This window comes from Rhinatrema bivittatum, chromosome 5 (genome assembly GCF_901001135.1).
Source record: "Rhinatrema bivittatum chromosome 5, aRhiBiv1.1, whole genome shotgun sequence".
NCBI lineage: Eukaryota > Metazoa > Chordata > Amphibia > Gymnophiona > Rhinatrematidae > Rhinatrema > Rhinatrema bivittatum.
Genome location: NC_042619.1, coordinates 146966130 through 146991615, shown reverse-complemented (window position 1 = coordinate 146991615; position 25486 = coordinate 146966130).

The window sequence follows — 25486 nt, the reverse complement described above, 5'->3', positions numbered from 1 at the left end:
ATCCAACTACCTAGAGGACCACAGTATTCTGTCCCCAAACCAATATGGTTTTCGCAAAGCCGCAAGCACCGAAACGCTACTAATTTCACTCATGGACTACCTACTCTCTGGTATTGATAAAGGCCAAGCATATTTACTAATCCTCCTTGACTTCTCGGCGGCCTTTGACACTGTCAACCACGCCCTTCTTCTAAAACAGCTGGCAAACATTGGTTTAACAGGTGCCACACTAAACTGGTTCAAAACATTTCTAGAAAACAGAGGATACAGAGTCAATTTTCATAATAAAGAATCCCAATACCACCCTTCTAATAGAGGAGTGCCGCAAGGATCATCACTTTCACCCACCCTTTTCAATGTCTACCTGCTACCACTCTGCCAACTACTTACAAAATTAAGCCTGAAACATTTCCTTTTTTGCAGACGACGTACAGATCGTAATCCCTATAAAAGAATCAATCTCAAAAACAATGGAATACTGAGACAGTTGCCTATTAGAAATTAAACTTCTCCTCAACAGTCTAAACCTTGTACTCAATGCTTCGAAAACAGAATTCCTGCTCATATCACCGGAAAACAATAACACACTTCCTAAACCACCCACACTCCTTCAAACAACCCACGTAAGAGACTTAGGAGCCATCCTAGACAATCGTCTCAACCTCAAAACATTCATTAACCAAACCACCAAAGATTGCTTCTACAAATTACATATCCTGAAAAGAATAAAACCGCTGTTTCACACTCAGGACTTCAGAACAATCTTGCAAGCAATAATCTTTTCCAAACTAGATTATTGCAACTCATTACTATTAGGCCTCCCAGCTTTTTACACCAAACCTTTACAAATGGTTCAGAACTCTGCAGCCAGAGTCCTTACAAATTCCAGGAAAATTGACCACATTTCACCTATTCTCAAAAACCTCCATTGGCTTCCGATCCACTATAGAATCATGTACAAAACCATTAACATCATTTACAAAACTATCAACCAACACACGCAACTCGACCTACAAATACCACTTAAAAAATTCACCTCCGCCAGGCCTATCAGGGAACACTACAAAGAGTCACTCCAAAGGCCAAAACCTACCAACATAAATCCTTGAGTCTCAGAGCCTTCTCATCAGCAGGTCCAGCTCTCTGGAACTCGATCCCACCTGATTTGAGACAAGAACCATGCTCTTTAACATTTAGGAAAAGACTAAAAACTTGGCTTTTCAAAAAAGCATTTCCAAGCCTTGAATAAAACCTCCTCTTACTAGCACTAACTCGTATGCAATAATGGAATGTAAACACGAATCAACCAATCTCAAACCCTCTCTCACTAATTCCTGCTGAATATTTATCATACTATTACCATTCACAACTGTGTCATATTTATTCATTTGATTACCTATGTACCGTTTCATAGTCTTATTTTTTCACTTGCTATTCTAATGTATCAATAGGCTGAAATGTAAATATTGTGCTGTTCAATTTCTCCCCTTCCATCCCAAGTTTATTTTCCTTGTTTTTTGTAACTTTCCCTCTCCCTTTTTCTGATTCACTGTATTTAAAGTTCAAGGTTCTTATTGAAAATATTGTTTTTTACGTTACGTTATGCTTTACACTCCTTGTTAATTGTAAACCGGGTTGATGTGATGCCTATCATGAAACTCGGTATAACAAAAACAATAAATAAAAAATAAATAAAAACAATACAAGCTCTTTCAGCATAGTAATAAGTCAGGTAAATTACTTGCTAATCTGGTACATTTGGAGCGGGGATCTCACATATTACCGGCGTTGCGTTCGCCGTCCGGCCACTTGTTAACGGATTGCCCGGCTATTTTGCAGTGTTTCAAAGATTTTTATAGTTCCTTATATATGGCGAATGGCTGGGACAGTGAAGCCTGTGATCAGTTTTGCTCCAAATTTCAGCTTCCACAAATAACAGTCGAACAGAAAGTGGGATTGAATAGGCCTATTTCATTGAATGAGGTACTTTTGGTTATTCGGCAGGCTAAAAGTTTTAAAACACCAGGGCCTGACGGGTATGGCGCTGAGTTTTATAAGTGCCTGGTTGATTCAGTGGATACCTCTTTAGTGAATGCTTTCTCGGCTTTATTGGAAGATGTCTCTTTCCCGGCTCATTCCAATCTGGCCAATATTATTCTTATTCATAAATCTGGGAAGGACCCGTTAATACCGGAATCTTATAGACCCATATCCCTTTTAAATTTTGACCATAAGCTATTTGCTAAAATAATGGTGGATCGTTTAGCAGAAATCTTACCGAGCCTCATTGGGGTTGATCAGGTGGGGTTTATCCGGAAACATTACGCACTTACTAATATTCATAAAATATTGGCCGCTATGATGATGTGTTAACAATCAGAGACCCCATTCCTAGCCATTAGCTTTGATGCTAAAAAAGCATTTGATACTTGAAAGGTTTTAACGATCCAAAGACAATGACAAACCTTTTCCGTCAAAAAAAAATCAGCAGAACCAGGGGTCACGAGCTGAAGCTCCAGGGAGGAAGACTCAGAACCAATGTCAGGAAGTATTTCTTCACGGAGAGGGTGGTGGATGCCTGGAATGCCCTTCCGGAGGAAGTGGTTAAGACCAGAACTATGAAGGACTTCAAAGGGGCGTGGGATAAACACTGTGGATCCATCAGGTCTAGAGGAAGTGAATGAAGAGGGGGTGGCTCGCGGGAATGAAGGCTACTATCTGGAGATAATACCCTTATTCAATATACATACACACGGTTAATGCGACTCCAAAATTGCTCTAAGCTTCAACTGTAAGAGGAAAATGGAAAAAAAAAGAAGGATTTGCATTCACAAAAAAGCGGGTGTAGCTTGCTTGTTACGGCGGTTACTACCCCCGAACCAAATAAGCCTGATACTTTACTTTCAATGCATATCTAGCATAGCTCTCTGCTTCAACGGCAGGGGAGAAAGTCTGATAATTCACTTTCAACGTATAGCCAACATAGCTCTCTGCTTCAATGGCAGGGGAGAAAGTCTGATACTTCACTTTCAACGCATATCCAGTATAGCTCTCTGCTTCAATGGCAGGGGAGAAAGTCTGATACTTCACTTTCAATGCATATCCAGCATAGCTCTCTGCTTCAATGGCAGGGGAGAAAGTCTGATACTCAACGCATATCCAGCATAGCTCTCTGCTTCAACGGCAGGGGAGAAAGTCTGTTACTTCACTTTCAACGCATAGCCCGCACAGCTCTCTGCTTCAACGGCAGGGGAGAAAGTCTGTTACTTCACTTTCAACGCATATCCAACTTAGCTCTCTGCTTCAACAGCAGGGGAGAAAGTCTGTTACTTCACTTTCAACGCATAGGGGGCGGATTTTCAGAGCCCTGCTCGCGTAAATCCGCCCAAAACCGGGCAGATTTACACGAGCAGGGCCCTGCGCGCCGGGAAGCCTATTTTACATAGGCCTCCCGGCGCGCGCAGAGCCCCGGGACTCACGTAAGTCCCGGGGTTCTCCGAGGGGGCCATGTCGGGGGCGTGTCGGGGGGCGGGCCCGGTCGTCGCGGCGTTTCGGGGGCATGTCGGCAGCGTTTTGGGGGCAGGTATGGGGGCATGGCTACGGCCCGGGGCGGTCCGGGGGCGTGGCCGTGCCCTCCGTACCCGCCCCAGGTCGCGGCCCGGCGCGCAGGAGGCCCACTGGCGCGTGGGGATTTACGCCTCCCTCTGGGAGGCGTAAATCCCCCGACAAAGGTAAGGGGGGGGGGGTTAGACAGGGCCGGGCGGGTGGGTTAGGTAGGGGAAGGGAGGGGAAGGTGAGGGCAGGGCAAAGGAAAGTTCCCTCCGAGGCCGCTCCGATTTCGGAGCGGCCTTGGAGGGAACGGGGGTAGGCTGCGTGACTCGGCGCGCGCCGGCTATACAAAATCCAAAGCTTTGCGCGCGCCGATCCAGGATTTTAGCAGATACGCGCGGCTCCGCGCGTATCTACTAAAATCCAGCGTACTTTTGTTTGCGCCTGGAGCGCAAACAAAAGTAGGCTATTCGCGCGCCTTTTAAAATCCGCCCCATAGCCCGCACAGCTCTCTGCTTCAACGGCAGGGGAGAAAGTCTGTTACTTCACTTTCAACGCATAGCCAGCATAGCTCTCTGCTTCAACGGCAGGGGAGAAAGTCTGTTACATCACCTTCAATGCATAGCCAACATAGCTCTCTGCTTCAACGGCAGGAGAGAAAGTCTGTTACTTCACTTTCAAAGCATAGCTAGCATAGCTCTCTGCTTCAACGGCAGGGGAGAAAGTCTGTTACTTCACTTTTAACGCATAGCCAGCATAGCTCTCTGCTTCAATGGCAGGGGAGAACGTTTGATACTTCATTTTCAATGCATATCCAGCATAGCTCTCTGCTTCAATGGCAGGGGAGAAAGTCTGTTACTTCACTTTCAATGCATATCCAGCATAGCTCTCTGCTTCAACGGCAGGGGAGAAAGTCTGATACTTCACTTTCAAAGCATATCCAGCATAGCTCTCTGCTTCAACGGCAGGGGAGAAAGTCTGTTACTTCACTTTCACAGCATAGCCTGAGTCTTTAGTGTGAACATCCAAAACGCCTCCCGTCGATTTAACAAAGAAACTTTGTTAAACCAACAGTCCGGAAAGCTGCCCACCAACAGTTTCACACAACGCGGTAAGTTCCAAAAATTACAGCGTTAACGAGGGTTCAAAAAGACGCCAGCAATAGAAGACTCAGCTTAAGATAAGTAATTCCGACTATTTACTAATACAGCTTACATCCCCTGAAGAAAGACCTATTATGGTCAGAAACTAGGCCTTGTCGGGTGGACTTTAAATTTTATAGTTTATAAGTCGGTTTTACGCTGGCAGCAAGTACATCAAGTAGAACAGCATGTTTTGAACACAAATGAGTTTATTTCACACTCTAATTGATTATTGTTCATAATTTTAAAATTTACAGTGCACTTTTCATTCACATAAAAAAGACTATCAAGGTTGGAGGTGGAAAGTTCATGATTAAAATGGATACATAGCATTACAAGCCAGTAATGCATTGTAAATTTATGAAATATTCCACTTCCTCCTTTAAAAATTTTCTTTAGTAAATCTATTGTGTATGCAGCGCCTCCTTAAAGTCAGAGATTTCTTTCCCTTTAAAAAATTATAAAATTTTTAGAGCAATCGATTGGACATTTTCATAGATGAGTTGGAACTCCTTTTAGTAAGGGCACCTTACCAGGACTAAAGGGATTTTCCCACCCGAGCAGTCCCTTGGAGGTAGAAAGGAAAGGAAAGGTTTTTAGTAGATGAAAATAAAAAAGAATCACAATTTATATATATTTTTTACTTTTATAAATTCAATTAAGTAATATTCCTTTCACAACCATACTTCTTTTTCAGGTAACTGGAATTACAGAGCCAGCTCTAATAATTACAAGAATTTTAATCAGATAAGTATTTTTTTCTCTTATGCATATATCAATTTTTAAACAATAACATTTACTGTGTTTCTTAATATATTTTACTCTAAAAATTGAATCTTTGTGCAAATATTTGTTTTCAGGCAGCTGATGCATAGAATTTACTGCACTACATTCTGGAATTTCAGATAAGTGTATAATGTATTTTTTTCTGTTCTCTTTCTCTCCTTAGTTTTTTTTTCTTGTGTTCTCTTTTGTCTGTGCTGTGTTCTTCTTCTTTCAATGTTTTTTTTTTAAGTCACTAAAGATGGTGTTGGTGTGTGCTCACAGATATACTAAGCTAGGACGCTTCTTCTTTTTTTTAATCTTCTTCCTACTACCTATCTCTTTACCGTATCACAAAAATAATTTAAGTCCCTTCACCGTCCAGTCTTCTGCAGATTAATATTTGAAATGTTCCCTTGGTGTATGTCTTTATCGGCTTGTTGTAAACTGTTTCTCCAACTAGTTTTCAAAATAAACAATAATGAATGTAACCCTTTCTTTAGACAAAGAACAGTGGGATGTTATAGCTGACTCTGTCCTCATTCACTCCCAAATTAGCACTGTTTTGTTTTTTTTTATCAGTTAGCTACCTTTTAAAGCATAAAGGTCTGGGCAAGGTTGTTATATATCTTATTTCAGCAACCTTTTACAGGTATTGCTGACTACAAGCAAATATTTTACTCCTCTCTTGAATAGTGACAAAGGGTCAAAGTCAGTGACAATATGCAGATCGGTGTTCTTGGTACTTTTTACCAATTATTATCACTCCCTACCTTGATTAAGGTCACTCTCTACCTTGATTAAGCCATCTCTAGTCACCGTGTGACAGCTCCAATATTACTTTTAACTACTCTAGCTTTTACCTTACCTTGCCAGGATACAGTGCTCAAAATTACTCACACACACTATTCATGCACTCTTATGTTTGTTTTACTGTTCTTTCCATTTAAATTGAGATTTTGTTACTTTCTGGGGCCTACCAGAGAGAGCACCGAGACAGCGCTTCCACCCTGTTTAACTATAGCCCCTGGTCTGACCAGATTCTAAACTGCTTATAGCTTTTCTGTGTTCTTCAGATTCCTGTGCTGTGATGTCACTAGGTGTGTGTTTGTTTTTTTTATTGATGCTGGATGGCATCACTTAAGCAGGCATTTGTGTGCATTTCCATTACTCTAGGTCTATTGTGCAAGGTGCTAGAAATTTTTCTGTTTTATTTTTTTCTTACTGAGGCTTAATATTTGAAATTTTGTGCTTTAATTTATTTTAGTGATATTTCGCTGACCAGCTCACCAGTCACTAGGGAAGCTGAAACTATCTACTCCCTAGATATGGCTTTAGAATTTCCCTGGTCGCCATAGCAGTCCATGCTTATGTTGGGATGTCTTGACTAGTCTACTGGTTTTAGGGGTGGTCGGACGCTCCCATTGATGTTAAAATATTAATTTTAGTTTTGTTGTGGATGTCCAAAAACATTTTCTCATTAATAAATAAATTCTCTTATTCCAATATATAGAGGTCATTTCATTTTTCTCATTTTTAAAAGTCATTTTTCAGGCAGTTAATAGTCATTTTTGTTAATCATTTAAAATTTGTTAATTCCATTTGAAATCCAATATCTGGATTGAAGTCTCCAGGATCTCTCCTGCTTCACCCTATCAAAGTTCCCTGGTTTCTAGGAGATTTTAAGGGGTTTTAACCCCTAATTAGCAGGTCTCTCAAAAGGGGTTGGCACTGATTTTTTAAATCACCCCAGAGGTCAACAAGTGGGGTTCTTCAAGTGCCCAGGGTCTCCTTTCCTGGTCATTATCTTTGTTTCTTACAAATTTCATTTAATTTTCCCTATTTTTAATAAAATTCAGCACACCCCCCCCCAGAGCAATGGGTATCCCGCTGACATCATCGCTGAAATCAGCATAACAGGCCCGGCCATCCTCTCTGTAGCGTCAGGACTTCCCTAAGGTCCCAACATTATATCTCCATTTTTTTTTTTTATTGTGTCGGCGATGGTGAGATCAGGAATTTATCCAATTGCAGCAGGAGTTGGCTGTGACAGGGTGTCGGGATTGAAGGTGCAGGCAGCGGCCAAAACGCATTGGGCCAGTCGGGGCAGTAGTGCATTGAGAGCATCAACGACAAGAGCAGCAAGATCGGGCCCAGCAGACGGGGGTGCAGCCTGGTACGGAAGGAGGATCTTGCTGGGAGTGATGGCGATTCCTGACACCATACCAATGCCGGCTGGCTGATTCCTCCCATGTTCTCTCCTTCCATCGAGCCTCCAGTGGTGGTGGACCTAGGAGGAGAATTGACACATGTAGACCCGGCTTTCAGCAACATTGCAATGCTACATCCCTTCCTAGGCCCCTCCTCCTTGAATCACAGCACCAGCGACCCTCCTCTGCCACTGCTAGATTCCTTCTCAGTTTTTTTTTTTCCTTTGTGGCACTTTCGGTGCTGTAACGGGACATCCTAGTCTTTCTCTCTTCCAGCGGCAGAGGCAGACCCGGAATTTGGCAAGGCCCCAGTGTCGCTCTTTTCCTTCTGGCCTTCTTTATCTATTTTAAATTGCGGCAGTCCGACATAGCCACGAGGCTTCCTTTCACTTCTTGGTGGTAATAAACAGTGGCAGTGGTATGGAAGAAGCAGGCCCTTTAATCTGGCAACATCATGACGGTACATCTCTGCATCTTTCTCCCTCATGAAGCTCATCATCCAGGGCTCTGACTTCAATTCAATGCTGCCACAGAGACCAGGTTTTTATTGATATATTTATTCACCCCATTACATGCTGATCTACAAATAAAGTTGTTGTTGAAACAGAAAAAAATGTCTTTCAATGCCATCGATGCCAAACCCAGGATAAATGAAAATGGATGTATGTGGATGGTCTCAGTTCCTTAAATAAGTTGATGTCACGTCCAAACTTTCATCATGGGGTATACTTGTATATAACAAAATGACCAGCAACACCTGATATTCCAATTTTCTCAGATTGAATTCACTCAAAATGTTTAAAAAATGCTTAGTGTCCTGAATGTAAGATGGTATCTTTGGAACAAATGGTTTCAAAAAAAGTCAACATAATCAGACATTCATTCATTGGCAGATACTATGGTTCTGCCAGGTGGATATTCCAGATAGGTGTGAATTTTAGGTAAAAAGAAAATTGTGGCCAAATGTGGGTTTTTTACATTCAGAAAATAAAATTCCTTTTTGGTAAGAAAACCCATTTGTAATGACATTGAAGTGATATGTTTGATCTGGGATTTCTCGGATTAAAAGCCAACTTCTTATAACAATGAGGATCTTCCAACTGTCTCTTAGCTTCATACAAATAGTCTCCATGGTTGAGAACAACCACTCCTTCCCCTTATCTGCTTGTTTAATGACAATAGTCAGATCATTTTGTAACTTGCAAATGGTATCACTCTCACTCCTCAAGAGATTCTGCCTGCAGAATGGAAAGTGATTTCTTTCAAACAATGTGACATCCTTCTACACCGGTTTTTTAAAGTGTTCCAAATTGTGTTCAATGGACTTGATGGGATCCAGCGGGATTTCTTTTTGATATGTGAACAGTCTTACCCTTTATCACTAGAATTAGAAAAAAAACAACGTAATTGTAATTTCCTTACAAATTTCTCCAAATTGAGTCTAAATTGAAATGGCCCATATGGTTGGCTCTTCCCAAAGAATAAACCTTTTGCTAATACTACCACCTAATCTGTGGACATTATCTTCTCTGAAAACGTGAAAACAAGGATACCACTGTTGGACATGTCCTCTAATGTACCCAATATTTCAATATCACCTACAAAGGTCGACCTCATTGGTTTTGAGATCAAGAGAACCAGCTGCAACCATCTTTAAATGATGTAGATGCCATATATTAGAAAGTTTATTGTGTTTGAGCAAGCACAATCGGATGAGTTAAAATGTTTGCATTTTGTAGAGATTATGGCAATATGTTTTAATCATTGTGTATTTTCAGGGTCATTTCTTCCCTGACACAGCCCTAAATGGCCGAAGTGCTGACAGTGTCAGAAATTGGAAGTTGCAAGTGGGGACCATCAGCTTTTGTTCAAAGATACATTTTTTTTTTTTTACTTTGAAACAACCCTGATTGTGTTATTTATATGGACAATATTGAATTTATTTAAATATAATCAACAAAAGAGAAAACAAAAATTAATAAATGATGCTTTATTGACCATTTCAAGGCAGGTGTTGCCTAGATTTGGCATCTGAAGTTGTTCTTTAATATTGTGTTTCTGAATGCTTGTTATTGATATCTTTGCTCATAATTAGTACAAATGGCGGTTGTATCAATAATAATATTTCAGATCTGTTTTCTCGAGGCTAGTAAAACCATATATCTCTGCCCTTTAAACAATAACCAAGGATTTAATTCACCATTTGACAACTAGGGTTTAAAATTCCAAATGTAAAAAAAATAAATAAAATTGAAATTGTATTGAAAAAGCTTTCAATGCCTAGAAGGAAGGTAAAATAAGAAAATATAAAATTTAAACAAGGCATATTTATAAATAATTATGAAGTCCATATTCAGCTGCTATCCAGCTAAGCTAGTTAAGCTGATTAATCATACTCAGTTAACTTAGCATGGATAGTCAACATTGCGACTATGCTGTTGAATATATCCAGCCATCTACAAGTTAGCCAGATAAGTTTAACCAGCTAAGTTTGTGAGGTCTATGGCACAACCAGAATTAGCTGTATAACTTCTCCAGCTAGCTCAGCTCCTCCCAGTAACATCCATGACTTGCCTGCCACTTAACCAGCTGTTTAATCGGATAAGTAGTTATCTGGCTAAGTGGCAGCCACTGATCCTAGTCATATTTTCACCTGCTGCCATTTAGCCAGAAAAGTCAAAACTAATCCGGCTAAGTGGTGCTGAATATTGACCTCCAAATAATATTAAACATGAATAGTTTATCTACATGAACATTAGGAAAATGAAAATTAGTTTGTGAGATAAAATGCTCCATAGTTCATCACCCTAAGTACCAATACTCTGCCCACAAGCAACCAAGAGTTCAAAGCACCCAACAATTATTTTGAAATAAAAAAAACATTAAGATTATATAACAATCACACGAAACACACAAAAATATATCAATACATAGAAACATAGAAATGACGGCAGAAGAAGACCAAATGGCCCATCAAGTCTGCCCAGCAAGCTACGCACTTTATCCATTTTTTTCCCCTTTTTCTCTCTCCCACCTGTTACTATTGGCTTCCAGTAACCTCCAGCCCTAATTCCCCTCCACCCAATTTAGAGAGCAGCTTTGAATCTGCATCCAAGTGACATCCAGCTCAATTGGGGGTAGCAACTGCTGTAACAAGCAGGCCATCCCCTTGCCCCATACTCTTACCCACCCCTGTTTTTATTTTTATTTTTTTTTGGAAATAGCAGCCCTCCATCCTTCCGCTCCGTGAAGGTGGAACACAGACTACTGGCCACTGGCATCCCGCTCCGTGAATGCCTCTGTGGTTACTGCTGCTCCGTGCAGTGTTTGAATGCCTCTGTGGCTACTGCCGCTCCGTGCAGTGTTTGAATGCCGCTGTGGCTACTGCCGCTCCGTGCAGTGTTTGAATGCCGCTGTGGCTACTGTCGCTCCTTGCAGTGTTTGAATGCCTCTGTGGCTACTGCCGCTCCGTGCAGTGTTTGAATGCCTCCATTTTATTCACGCCCTCTAGACTTGATGGATCCACAGTGTTTATCCCACGCCCCTTTGAAGTCGTTCACAGTTTTAGACTTCACCACCTCCTCCGGAAGGGCATTCCAGGCATCCACCACCCTTTCCGTGAAGAAATACTTCCTGCCATTGGTTCTTAGTCTTCCCCCCTGGAGCCTCAGCTCGTGACCTCTGGTTCTGCTGATTTTTTTCTGATGGAAAAGGTTTGTCGTTGTCTTTGGATCATTGAAGTTTTTCAAGTATCTGAAAGTCTGAATCATATCACCCCTGCTCCTCCTTTCCTCCAGGGAGTACATATTTAGATTCTTCAATCTCTCCTCGTATGTCATCCTATGAAGATCCTCCACCTTCCTGGTCGCCCTTCTCTGTACCGCTTCCATCTTGTCCTTGTCTCTTTGTAGATATGGTCTCCAGAACTGAACACAGTACTCCAGGTGAGGCCGCACCAAGGATCTGTACAAGGGGATAATCACTTCCCTTTTCTTACTCGATATTCCTCTCTCTATGCATCCCAGCATTCTTCTGGCTTTTGCTATCGCCTTGTCGCATTGTTTCGCAGACTTCATATCATTAGACACTATCACCCCAAGGTCCCTCTCCTGCTCCGTGCACATCAGCCTTTCCCCCCCCCCCCCCCATCGAATACAGTTCATTCGGATTTCCACTCCCCATATGCATGACTTTGCACTTCTTGGCATTGAATCTCAGCTGCCATATCTTCGACCACTCTTCCAGTTTCCTTAAATCCCGTCTCATTCTCTCCACTCCTTCCGGCGTGTCCACTCTGTTGCAGATCTTAGTGTCATCCGCAAAAAGACAAACCTTACCTTCTATCCCGTCCACAATGTCGCTCACAAAGATATTGAACAGGACCGGTCCCAACACCGATCCTTGCGGTACACCACTTAAAACCTCTCTCTCTTCAGAGAAAGTTCCATTTACCATCACGCATTGTTTTCTGTCCGTCAACCAGTTTTCAATCCAGGTCACCACCTCAGCACTCACTCCTAAGCTTCTCGTTTTATTCACCAGTCTCCTGTGCGGAACCGTATCAAAAGCTTTGCTGAAATCCAAGTAGATGACATCGAGCGCTCTTCCTCGATCCAATTCCTTGGTTACCCAGTCAAAAAAGTCAATCAGATTTGTCTGACAGGATCTTCCTCTGGTGAATCCATGCTGCCTCTGGTCCATCAATTCTCCGGACTGTAGATAGTTCACTATTCTCTCTTTCAACAGTGACTCCATTACTTTTCCCACCACTGAAGTGAGGCTAACCGGTCTGTAGTTACCAGCCTCCTCTCTGTTCCCACTCTTGTGAAGCGGGACCACCACCGCTCTTCTCCAATCACTCGGCACCACTCTCGTTTCTAGGGATCTATTGAACAGGTCGCACAGCGGTCCCGCCAGTACATCTCTGAGCTCCCTCAGTATCCTTCGATGAATCCCATCAGGCCCCATGGCTTTGTCCACTTTCAGATTCTTTAGCTCTTCCCATACATTATCTACTGTAAATGGATTTTCATCTGTTCCACTTCCCTCCAGTTTCTTGTTGTGTAGAGATGGTCCTTCTCCAGGGTCTTCTTTAGTGAACACAGAGCTGAAGTATTCGTTTAATATTTCTGCCATTTCTTCGTCTCTCTCCACACATTGATCATTTCCACCTTTCAATTTCACTATACCACTTTGGACTTTTCTCTTTTCGCTGATGTATCTGAAAAATGTTTTGTCACCATATTTTATATCCTTGGCAATCCTCTCTTCCGCTTGACTTTTTGCCAACTTGATTAATTTCTTCGTCTCCCTCAGTTGAATCAGATATTCTTCTTTGTGCTCCTCCCTTTGGGATCTTTTATATTTCTTGTATGATGTTCTTTTAGCTTTAATTTTGTCAGCCACCTCCTTTGAGAACCAGATAGGTTTCATTTTTCTTTTTCTTTTGCTTTTCTTTAATTTGCTTTTCTTTCAATAAAAATGAAATTGTCTAAACCATACTAAATAAAATAAACATAGTTGGGGAAGGTCCTCCATTTTGCATACTGTTCATAATTAGTAAAAAAAAATAAATATGAAGACTATGTCCATGCAGCCTAACTTTCAAATATATCAGCGTGGTGCATGCATGCATTTGATCATGTATTTTAGAATCTGCTCAGAGTCTCTGCCCTCCAAAATATGCACTTTCAGCATGTGATGTATTTAGTGGGAACTCGGGATGTTTAGTATTCAGATCCTACCTAAACAATAGATTTTTTCAAGTACAGATAAAAAATACATCAGACAAGATCAAACTAAAAACAGGAGTACCTCAGGACTCAGCACTCTCAGCGACACTATTTAACATCTATATGTTACCCCTATGCCACCTCCTGGCAGGACTTGGTATCACACACTACATTTACGCAGACGACATTCAACTAATTTTACCATAGATGAAGCAATTGAAAAAACACTAAACCTAGCAATGATGTACCTAGATATAATTAAACAGTTTCTAAGCCAAATGGAGCTAGTAATAAACATAAAAAAAATGGAGTTCATACAACTAGAACGAAAAACCAGAGAACTGATTCAAAACCCTATTAAACTTAAAAATGACCAGAAAGTGGATATAGCTGAGAAAGCTCGAAACCTAGGAGTAGTAATTGACACAGAGCTTAGCCTTAAACAACACATATCACTGAAAGTTAGAGTAGGCTACGCCAAACTTATGGTCCTTAGGAGGCTGAAACCGCTACTAAACCAGAAACACTTCAGGACAGTCCTTCAAGCACTGATTTTCACGAGTACAGACTACTGTAACACACTATTTCTGGGTTTACCGTACTCAACAATAAGACCACTACAAGTCCTACAAAACTCTGCTGCCAGAATACTCACTGGCAAGAGCAAAAGAGACCACATCACTCAAACACTGGCTGAACTACACTGGTTACCAATAGAGCAGAGAGTGCAATATAAAACACTTTTCAAAATTCACAAACTAATCAATGAAGAAAAAGCTGAATGGTTAAACAGCACTATGCTTACACCTACTCCAGAGAAACCTGAGATCAGCCAATAAAGCTCTACTAACCATCCCCTCGATAAAGACAGTGAAGCTAACACAAGTTAGAGAGAGCACTATCCTTGGCTGAACCAACATTATGGAACAAATTACCACTAGAGACAAGATTACAGAGTGATCCAAAACTCTTAAAATTTTTTTTAAAAACATGGCTATTCAGGAAAGCATTTTACAATGAGAATGGAGATTAAGAAACACAGAACAAGGTTACCTAGATGCATGGTCACACATCATTTATTTTATTTTTATACTCAAAAGATAATGTTAGAGAACTCCAGTTTAAGCACAATTCTTGTATGATTATCTTATTAATCTTATAGATGGACTAGATCCATGTCACCTATCTTATACCTTATATTATTTAAATATGTACCGACACTGAAATGGCACTTTCATAGATACTTTTGTAACCAAACTAAATATATGTGCCTCTATGCAAACCGTTGTGATGGTGCATTACTAAATGACGGTATAGAAAAGATTTTAAATAAATAAATAAATAAATAAAATACGCTTCTGGTTTTGCTGCGAAGGACTCATTATAAAATGGCTGCCCCAGTGAGGAAGCCAAACTTCTCAGCCAAGTACATGGCAAGGCTTATATCTCTAATGGTGAGTATGGATGTGCATTAATTTAAAACAAAACTGGAAAATGCAACAAATAAGGCTAATTTATTTCATTTTGCAGGCCCCAATATAAATTACAAAAGCTAACAAATCAGGAAATGCAATAATGCTGGGAGATTCCAATTACCCCAATATTGATTGGGTAAATATTTATCAGTCCTGACTAATGTGAACCCACACTAGGAGGTATATTAAAATTACAATAAAAGAAAAACAACCACTAAAACATTAGAAGACGAGTTAAGGAGACCATTCATTCATTCATATGACCACAGCCAAAGCTGAAACGTCAATGCTTTGAATAAGCATGAGAAATCTTCATACAGTGGAGGCAGTGCATTCAAATCTATCTCATGCATATTTATTGTGGATATCCTGAAAACCTGTCCCATTTGTGGTTCTTGAGGACCAGAGTTGGCCACCCCTACCTTAACTAAATGGAACTACCTCTACTGGGAAGATTATAATTCATTTACCATGCTCTTTCAATCCCTGGTCTTCTGGCTAAGACATCAATCTATGGTGATGGTAGATTTTATTTTGAAGACCCTATCTACTGAAAATTAAATTGAGAGCATTAAATAATTTTCATGTGTTTGATTAACAAATTTCTATTATTATAATTCTGTGATTGATTTTAATTGATGATTGCCAGATGACATACCTTTGCCAATTAGCCCTTTCATTGTTCCTTTACATTAGAGTCACCCACCCAATTCTTGGTGGCAATATTCCATAGGACTACCAACCTATGAAGAGTCCCTACCCAATCTTTGTTCCCAGGGTGATATCATGATTAATGGAACCTGCTACTGAAAGGGCTTTGATCTATTTGAAATACTGCACTGTACTTATCAGCAAATTATAACACTATCTGCAAACACTCCGAGAAGTCTGTATTTTATAGTTTAAAAGAGGCACATCATGCCTTGTTCTAAAAATCTCATCACACTATATAATCTGTGATAGCAAATTATGTACTGTGAGACTGTAGGACTCAAAAAAATTTATAGCCTAAGGATATTTGCTGCCTTAGGTGAATAAATGTATTTGAAAGTTACGTTTTGAGAAGGCTGCCAACAAGTTCTGAGTATCTTGTAAAGCCCAAATAAACCCTTTTAATCAAAGTTTAGGACAGTCCCTTTTCTCTGGTACATCCTTCATTACAATATGCATGAGGCTTATTAAGCATTTTCAGTCTTGCACAATCTTTCTGTTGATATTAGCAATATCTTGAATAGGGCTTAGGAAGTGAATGGAATTATTCCATATTTACTTGCTTTACCCAATTCATGATTTTATAAACCTATATATGTCCTCTGAACTATCTTTTCTCCAAGCTGAAGAGCCCTGTTTAGCCTTGGTTTATAAATGAATCATTCTATTTTCTTTACCATTGTTCTTGCCGTTCTCTGTATCTTTTCTAGTTCTGCTATATCTTTTATAAGATGGGGTGAGGAGAAAGGCACACAATATTAAAGGTGTGCTCAACCATAGACCTATATAAAGGCATTAAGATAGTCTACATTTTATTCTCCATTTCTTTTTTAATAATTCCTAACTTTGACCTAGATTTATCATTTTGCTATAAATATAGCAAAAATAGTGCCCGTGATAAAAAAAAAAAAAAAAAAAAAAAAAGAAGCATGGTTAGGATAATATTCAAGATACCACAACACGCATTACATTTATCGTACCTGTGATATTTTCACATCGCAAGCCTTTTACCACTTTTTTGGGCTGCTGCTGAGAGAGATCGAGCGCCTCTTTATAAGGCTCTCATATAAGTAACCTATTTATACCACTGTAAGAGGGGCAACTAGTAACTCGGGGTGAGGTTTTGGTGGTGACCTAGGTTTTGGAGGGCAGTTTTGATAGCTAGGTGGAGAGTTCATCAAGATAGGTTGAGAGTGCATTGTACAAATCTCATCTTTGTGTACCTTTCATCATTCCAAATCACATCAAATGTTCACTGATGTGTACTGTGCTGTTCGCACCTCTGACAGTGCATTTAAAACTGCCCCCCAAAACCTAGGCCACCACCAAAACTTCACCCTGAGTTACTAATTGCCCCTCCTAATTGGTATAAAAAGTTGCCTAATGTGTATGCCTCCCTAGAGGTTCTCTCTCTCTCCCCCTGCCCGAAACAGGATTTGCAATTTTTAGTGCAAATTCCGTTTCGGGCATAATGTACAGCATAACAACAAAAATGGTGTAGTTATTTCCGGCATTGAAACCTGCAATAACATGCGTTACACTATTGTACACAACGTTAAGCAGCCCTCATTTTCATTTACTCCACCCAAACTCTTCCCAAACTCCTCTCACTTGACTAAATTTTTAAAATTTGCATACGCATCTTGCGATGCATTATTCATCGCATGCATTATGGTGTTATCTTGGGCATTAGGGCCCTAACGCAATTTGATAAATGAGCCTGATTGTTTGCCTTTTTGACCGGACTGCACACTAAGCTGAGGATTTCAACATATTTTCCAAAATAACTCCTTGAACCTTTTCCTGAGTGGTCATTCCTAATGTAGAACCCAGCATCATGTATCTAAAATTAGGGTTATACTTCCCTATGTGCATCACTTTGCACTTGTCTACATTTTTTAATTTCAGCCCCTGAAGTATGCAGAAAACATAAGAGAAGCTGCTCAAAACTCATGTGAAACTCAGAGGAGCAGCATTTAGAGGTCAGCTCACCCAGCTCTTTCTAAAACAGGAAAATTCCTTGCTTCTGGGGACACCGGCCACTGATGATTGCAAAGACATAAAAAAAATATATATAGTGCATATGGATCATAATTGTTTTCCATAGGGAAAAAATGATAAGCTTTTCTCATTTGTTGCATAAAAAATAGTAAATGTATGAACATCAGCAGAACATCATTGAGTTTTATAAAGGTTTTCATAGTGTATTTGCTATGTTAGCCTACTTAGATATGTAAAAATGTACTGAATTTTAAAACCTATGGGGCAGATCTTTAAACTTGCGCGCGGGCGTAGATTTGTTCACGCAACCCGGCGCGAACAAATCTATGCCCGATTTTATAGCATGCGCGTGCTGCCATGCGCATGTTATAAAATCCAGGGTCAGCGTGCGCAAGGGGGTGCACAATTGTGCAACTTGCGCGCACCGAGCCGCGCAGCCTTCCTCCGTTCCCTCCACCACCACCCACCCCCCACCTTCCCCTCTAACCCGTCCTCCGGCCCTATCTAAAACCCCTCCTAACCTTTATTGTAGAAGTTACGCGTGCTGGCTCTCCAGCCCCAGCACAGGCCGCTGTGCTGGAGGACTCGGGTCCGCTCCCCGGACCACCCCCGAACCTCCACCACGCCCCCAGACCACCCCTGGACCACCCCTGGACACACCCCCAGACCGCCACCACGCCCCCCGGATCCGCCCCTTTTTCGAAGCCCCTGGACATACGCGCGTCCCGGGGCTTGTGCGCGCCACCAAGCCTATGCAAGATAGGCTCGGAGCGCGCAGGAGCAGCTTTTCGGGGGTTTCGCGCGTTACCCTTTGAAAATCTGCCCCAAAGGGCTGGGGGAAATACTACATTGCATTGGTTTTGAGAGCCATTATACTAAATGTTTCCCAAGGCTCGCTCAAGATATGTCAGGCTTAATTTTCCAAGCAACTTTCGTGCATAAACCCTGTTTTTTGGGTATCAATGGCGTTTTGAAAATCTGACAGAGGCCAGTGCCATAAAGGTACATGCAGAACCCAGTTTTGTGTGCATTTCTATGCACACTGAGGAGTGGTGACCCGGGGTGGGGGCCAGTTGGGACTTATGTGCATACTTTTTACTCTAAAAAGTCTATGCATAGGTTACACACACAAGGTGTACCTCACTCGGAGCAGGTGTAATTCTGCGAGGTAATTTGTGTGCATACTCGGCCAATTATCGGAGGATTTTCAAAGCAAACGTACATAATTTTGATTTTAAAATACTCAATAGTTTCTGCATGTGCGATGTATAAAGTTGCACATTATAATTACAAAATTATCCTCCTCATTATTATTATTATCATCATTTATTTCAGTTTTTATATGGTACCCTAAGGTGACTTACAATAAAGGGAGCACAGTGTAAAAAACAGTACATTACATAAGTGTAATAGCCTTCAGAGATTAAGAAAGATATTTGCATGTTAATCTAATTATCAGATTTACATATTCATGCTACCCGGAAAACCAGGTCTATTTGAGAACCTTGAGGAGAAGGCTTGATAACCACTAGTTTTGGAAATTGCAAGGCTAGGTCTTAGGACAGAAGTGAAACTCAGATATGCAGATGTATAAGCTGGAAAAAAAAATCATCAACCTATAAAGGATATTTCTTGAAATCTGTGAAATTATATTTCCATTGATGATACAATGTGACTTTTATTTAACAACTTCTCTGGAATGTTACAGAAGGTGGGTAATGAAACCCAAACACCTATGTTATCAGTGGCTATTACTGCATCTTACCTGATAAACCATAGTCAGGTGAGTTACTTTGGTTTTTGTTGCTCTCATTCTTGATTTGTTTTCTAGTCAACTACCATGATAATAAATAATCGTAGAAGGTAGGGGTGGGGAATCTCAGGTTCTCAAGGGCTGCGTACTGCTCAGATTTTCAGAATATCCCCAATCGATATTCATACATTGTAGCAGTGCATGACAATCTCTCAGGCATATTCATTAGGGGCACCCTAAAAACCCAACCAGTGTATGACCCTCGAGGACTGGAGGTTCCCTACCCTTGCTATAGGGATAAACTTAATCATGCATCTTTATATGCATACTTATCGAATTTACTAGTATGAGTATTGACAGATACTGCTAAAACCATAATACATATTTCCAGTGTTCATGTAGTCACCAAACCTTGAGGCTGATGCAATACTGTGCGCTCAGCCGAGCGCACTGTTTAACCCGCAGTTGGATGTGGGTTGTGTAGGCATGTCCACAGCCCATTGCGCTAAAAGGGGATTAGTGCCTTCACAATGTGCGTCCAATGCACCACGAAACTAATAGTGCTCATCACATGCAAATGCATGTTGATGAGGCTATTAGTTAGTCACCCCAAATGCAAAACAAAATGGGCCAGATTTTCAAAGGGGTACGCGTGTAAGATACGCGCGTACCCCCCTGAAAACCTGGCCCAAACACCCCCTGCATGCGCCGAGCCTATGTTGCATAGGCTTCTGGCACGCGCAAAGCCCCGGGACGCACATGCGTCCCGGGGCTTTCCTGGGGGGGGGGGCATTTTGGGGTGTGTGTCGCGATTCATGCATCATCGGGGGTGTGTCGAGGGGGCGTGACGCGTTAGCGCGTCATCTGGGGTCAGGTCCAGGGGCGTTCCGGGGGCGTGGCCGCGGCCTCCGGACCAGCCCCTGGACCGGAACATGGAGCACGTCAGCCGGTCCGGCGCGTGCAAAGTTACGCCTGCTTTGAGCAGGCGTAACTTTCGTGATAGAGGTAGGGGGGGTTAGGTAGGGGAAGGGAGGGGGAGGGCGAAGGAAAGTTCCCTCCAAGGCCGCTCCGATTTTGGAGCGGCCTCGGAAGGAACGTAGGCAGGCTGCTTGGCTCGGCATGCGCAGACTGACGATTTTTGGCAGCCTAGCACGCGCCGACCCCAGATTTTAATGGATACGCGTGGCTACGCGCGTATCTATTGAAATCCCGCATACTCTTGTTCGCGCCTGGTGCGCAAACAAAAGTACTTGTGTGCGCAGATTTATAAAATCTGCCCCAATGTGCATCTAATACTCACAGTTTTCCACTCAGAAATTAATATCTGACCAGAGCAGGCATTAATTTCTGAGATCCACCCCCAAAAAGTTGTACAGAAAAGCAGAAAATACTGCTTTTCTGTACTTCCTCTGACTTAATATCATGGTGATCTTAAGTAGGAGGAATGAAAGATTAAAAAACTTTTTTTTTTTTTAAATGCTGGCGGTCAGGTTCAGGAAACGGATGCTCAGTTAACCAGTGTCTGTCTTCCGAACCCGTGGCTGTGTGTCAATTAGAAAAATGGACACCGATAAATTCAGCATCTGTTTTCTTAACCAGCGGACAGCCAACTTCTCCCCGTGCCTGCTGTCAAGGGGGCACTAGGAGCGTGCAATCGACCCTAGTGCCTCCTTGACAGTGTGACCCCTAATTTTAATATTGCATGGCGCCCCCAGGAGAGGTGCCTGGGGGCGCCATGCAATATTAAAGGGGAGGAGGAATAGCCTAGTGGTTAGAGCAGTGGACTATGAACCAGGAGACCAGGGTTCAAGTCCTGCTGTCACTCCTTATGACCTTGGGCAAGTCACTTTACCCTCCATTGCCTCAGGTACAAAACTTAAGATTGTAAGCCCTCTGGGGATAGAGAAATACCTACAGTACCTGAATGTAAACCGGTGTGATATCTTGATTGAGATCAAATGTCGGTATATAAAATAAATATTACTCAGTGCCTGCTCTCAGTGCTTTTTTTTTTTTTGCATCGGCCCCTTTATTTATTCAATAAAATATACAAACCCCAGTATGCCAATAGAATGTGATATGTTTTTATTTGTGCTTATTAGCACCTTCACCCATCTTTCATTCAGTCATGCTTATTTGTATCTTTGCAATTTTCACTTAAATCTACCCAAATGTCATAACAGTCACAGAGAAAATCTCCCCCCAAAAACCATTCAGCAGTGCACAAAAAAATTAACAGAAAATAATTAAACATTTATCAAAACTAGATCACATTACCATTAAAACACAGGAGGACACACGAAGACCACTCTCAATAAAGCCTCTATAGAAACTTCCAAATTAACAATTTCATTAACTCAAAGCCACCTGAAAACCATTAAAAGTAGTCCCTAGTCTTATGATGATGGCATGCTAGTATTATTGAACTTCAGGGATTTGGGGGACCTATGGGACATATTGATCAATTTGTGGTAATGCTTGATGTTAATCAATAGGCCCTATTAATCTTAATGGGGTTTACTGACAAGCAGCATGCTTTAACATAATGGAAAGTGAATATTGTATGTTATCTAAACTATTCTCACAAGTGTCAACTGTGTCTTACATGCAGAAAAGAGGCATAAAATCAATGCATATACCTGCACTACTTTTCATGATAAAATACTTATTCTGCTTTGTTTAAGGATTGCTCTATGAGATTACACAATAACATTCATTCATTTACTCCTGAGAGTGAAACAGACATTGGCTTCTTCAGTGCACGGTTTCTAGTCTAGACAATAAATGTATATTTGTCTGACATTTATTTATGTTCAGCGCACAACCTTTCATTGGTAGTTCAAAGTGAGTTACATTCAGATACAGTAGGTATTTCCCTGCCCAAGCAAGGCTTACTGTCTTAGGGCTTTCTCCCATTCTGTATCTCTGGGAAAAAATGCTTAGTAAACGAGTCTTTAAGATTATATATAATAATACAAGAACTGTGATACAATATACTGTAGTATACACTCCTTGAAAATACATAGAACTGTATAATCTTTTGACATGGTCTGTGCACATAACTGTATCCCTGCAATGCTTTTAAAAATATTAAGTTTAAATAGTATGATACTGTGTCACACAGTCATCAGTAGCCATGGTCTATTGAGATCATAGATGGAATGATAGATTTATGGGGAAACTCAAAGGTGTGTAACAATGTAAATTTATAAATGGAAATTGCAATCTGTGGACAACCATTGACTATATATATCCTTTTGAACTTTAATGAATCTGCAACAGCATTTTTATTCAATTCTTAGATGTATTCAACACCCATGCCTTCTCATGTGTGCAGAATAAATCAAACTGTTGGTATTAAACATTGGAGCCATTTTTTAAATTCTGTTTTATGTTTATTACATAGAGATGATCTTCCTCAAAATTAGTTAATATTCTTATTTGATCAATGTAATTATATCATTTGTTTATTATTATTTTTTTAAATAATTTTAGCAGGGTGTGCCTTGAACCTTGGATCACAGCAGGTGATGAACTAGTGCTCAAGAGAGAAAGCCATAGAGCTTTTTATGTTGTAAGGTTAAATTTCATGTGCCTTATTTTTGTGAAGATAAATTAATGGAGGCCCATATTCAGCTACTGTGTGGCTCTGCTACTTAACCAGATAAACTTATGTTAATAGATTAATGATTCATGTGTAGTAAAAAAAAAAAAAGACTGTCTGTTATTAACTTACTAAAAGTTGGTCTCAATGTTCTATAAAATCTTTGAAAACCATTGGGGATGGAAACTGTTTATAGTTGAATTTGAGGTGGGGAGTTGGCTCTCACATGGTTTGCTTAGTGAGCGAGTTTGGCATGCTGGAAACTTGGGTCTAGGAAGAGTTCTGTTTGCAGTTGAAGAGTTGGGATTAATATAATCTGTGGATACTTAAGACGTGTTTTGTGTTATTTGTTTTATTTCTTCTGCTGTACTGGTTTATAGGGATGTGCATTCATTTAAAACGAATGGCCTATTCGCAATGAATATACTAGAGATGTGAATCGTGTGATCGATCGTCTTAACGATCGATTTCGGCTGGGAGGGGGAGGGAATCGGATCGTCGCAGTTTGGGTTTTTTAAATATCGTGTAAATCGTGTAAATCGAAAACCGGCACACTAAAACATCCCTAAAACCCACCCCGACCCTTTGAAATAAATCCCCCACCCTCCCGAACCCCCCCCCCCCCCCCAAAATGCCTTAAATTACCTGGGGTCCAGTGGGGGGGGAGGGGAAGGGGGAGGGCGGGAAAACCGGCACATTAAAACAACCCTAAAACCCACCCCGACCCTTTAAAATAAATCCCCCACCCTCCCGAACCCCCCCCAAAATGCCTTAAATTACCTGGGGTCCAGAGGAAGGGTCCCGGTGTGATCTTTTACTCTCTGACCTCCGTGCATTGTAGAAATGGCGCCGGCACTACCTTTGACCTGTCATATGACAGGTCAAAGGTAGCGCCGGCGCCATTTTGTTTTTTTTGTCCCCTGATGTCAGGAGCATAGGAGATCGCTCCCGGACCCCCGCTGGACCCCCAGGGACTTTTGGCCAGCTTGGGGGGGGCCTCCTGACCCCCACAAGACTTGCCAAAAGTCCAGCGGGGGTCCGGGAGCGATCTCCTACCGCGAATCGTTTTTCCGTACGGAAAATGGCGCCGGCCATACACCGTATGGCCGGCACCATTTTCCGTACAGAAAAACGATTCGACTGCAGGAATCGGCCAGCTTGGGGGGGCCTCCTGACTCCCACAAGACTTGCCAAAAGTCCAGCGGGGGTCCGGAACGACCTCCTGCAGTCGAATCGTGTTGCCGTAAGGCCGGCGCCATTTTGTGCAAAATGGCGCCAGCCGTACGGCAACACGACGGCCGTACGGCAACACAGGCCAAAGGTAGCGCTGGCGCCATTTCTACAACACACAAAGGTCCGAGTAAAAGATCACACTGGGACCCTTCCTCTGGACCCCAGGTAATTTAAGGCATTTTGGGGGGGTTCGGGAGGGTGGGGGATTTATTTTAAAGGGTCGGGGTGGGTTTTAGGGTTGTTTTAGTGTGCCGGTTTTCCCGCCCTCCCCCTTCCCTCCCCCTGATTTACGATTTTTTGACGATAAATCGGGGGAATTGTTATTGTATCGCGGCTCTAACGATTTTTGACGATTTAAAATATATCGGACGATATTTTAAATCATCAAAAAACGATTCACATCCCTAGAATATACCATATTCCATATACGGATCACTTAACTTTCAATAGCTCAGTGGTTCCCAGTCCACTAGTATCATTCTAGATGGTCGGTCTTCTCTGCACCCTTTCGTGAGCCTATTTTCCTTTTTATTCTCAATCTCCCTCCAGTTTCCCAAACACTGAGCTATTGAAATTTAAGTGATCCGTATATGGACTTTTTAAAGTTATTTTTGCATTTAAAAAAAAGCTAAAAAATTTTGATGTGGACATCTCACGTATTGCCACCAGTGACTGATGATTATATATAAGGCAAAGTCTGCAGTATAAAATTACATTGATGATGCCTAGTATGATGGTCACTTTACATAAATAATAATCTTGTTGCAATATTCAGCATCATTGGAAGTGTGATATTTCGGAGAGAGGCTGGTATTTTTGTAAGTTATCGAGTTACCTTCCTATCCACTCAAAAAGTTGTCTGCACTCTCTAGTTGCATTGTAATTGACTACCAGTGTAGTGCCAGCACTGTAGCTGAACTCCACCATAGTATCCCACATAGGGGCCGATGCAATAAATTTGTGTAGAAAGTGGGCACTGAACAGTCAGCGCCTACTTTCTTAATGCACCCCAGGTGCCCCCAAGGGGGGTGCCATGCTATATTTAAATTAGGGGGTCACATTAGCAAGGAGGCGCTAGGGTCGCTTGCGTGCCCCTAGCACCTCCTTGCTAACGTGACCCCGATCGGTTTTCCTAACTCGGCCGTCTGCCAGTCAGGAAAACCAATGTCAACTCTAATGGTATCAGTTTTCCTAACTCGGCCGTCTGAGAGCTGTGGGCTATGAACCAGGAGACCAGGGATCGAGTCCCAAACATAGACCCATCGCTCCTTGTGACCTTTGGCAAGTCACTTTACCCTCCATTGCCTCAGGTTC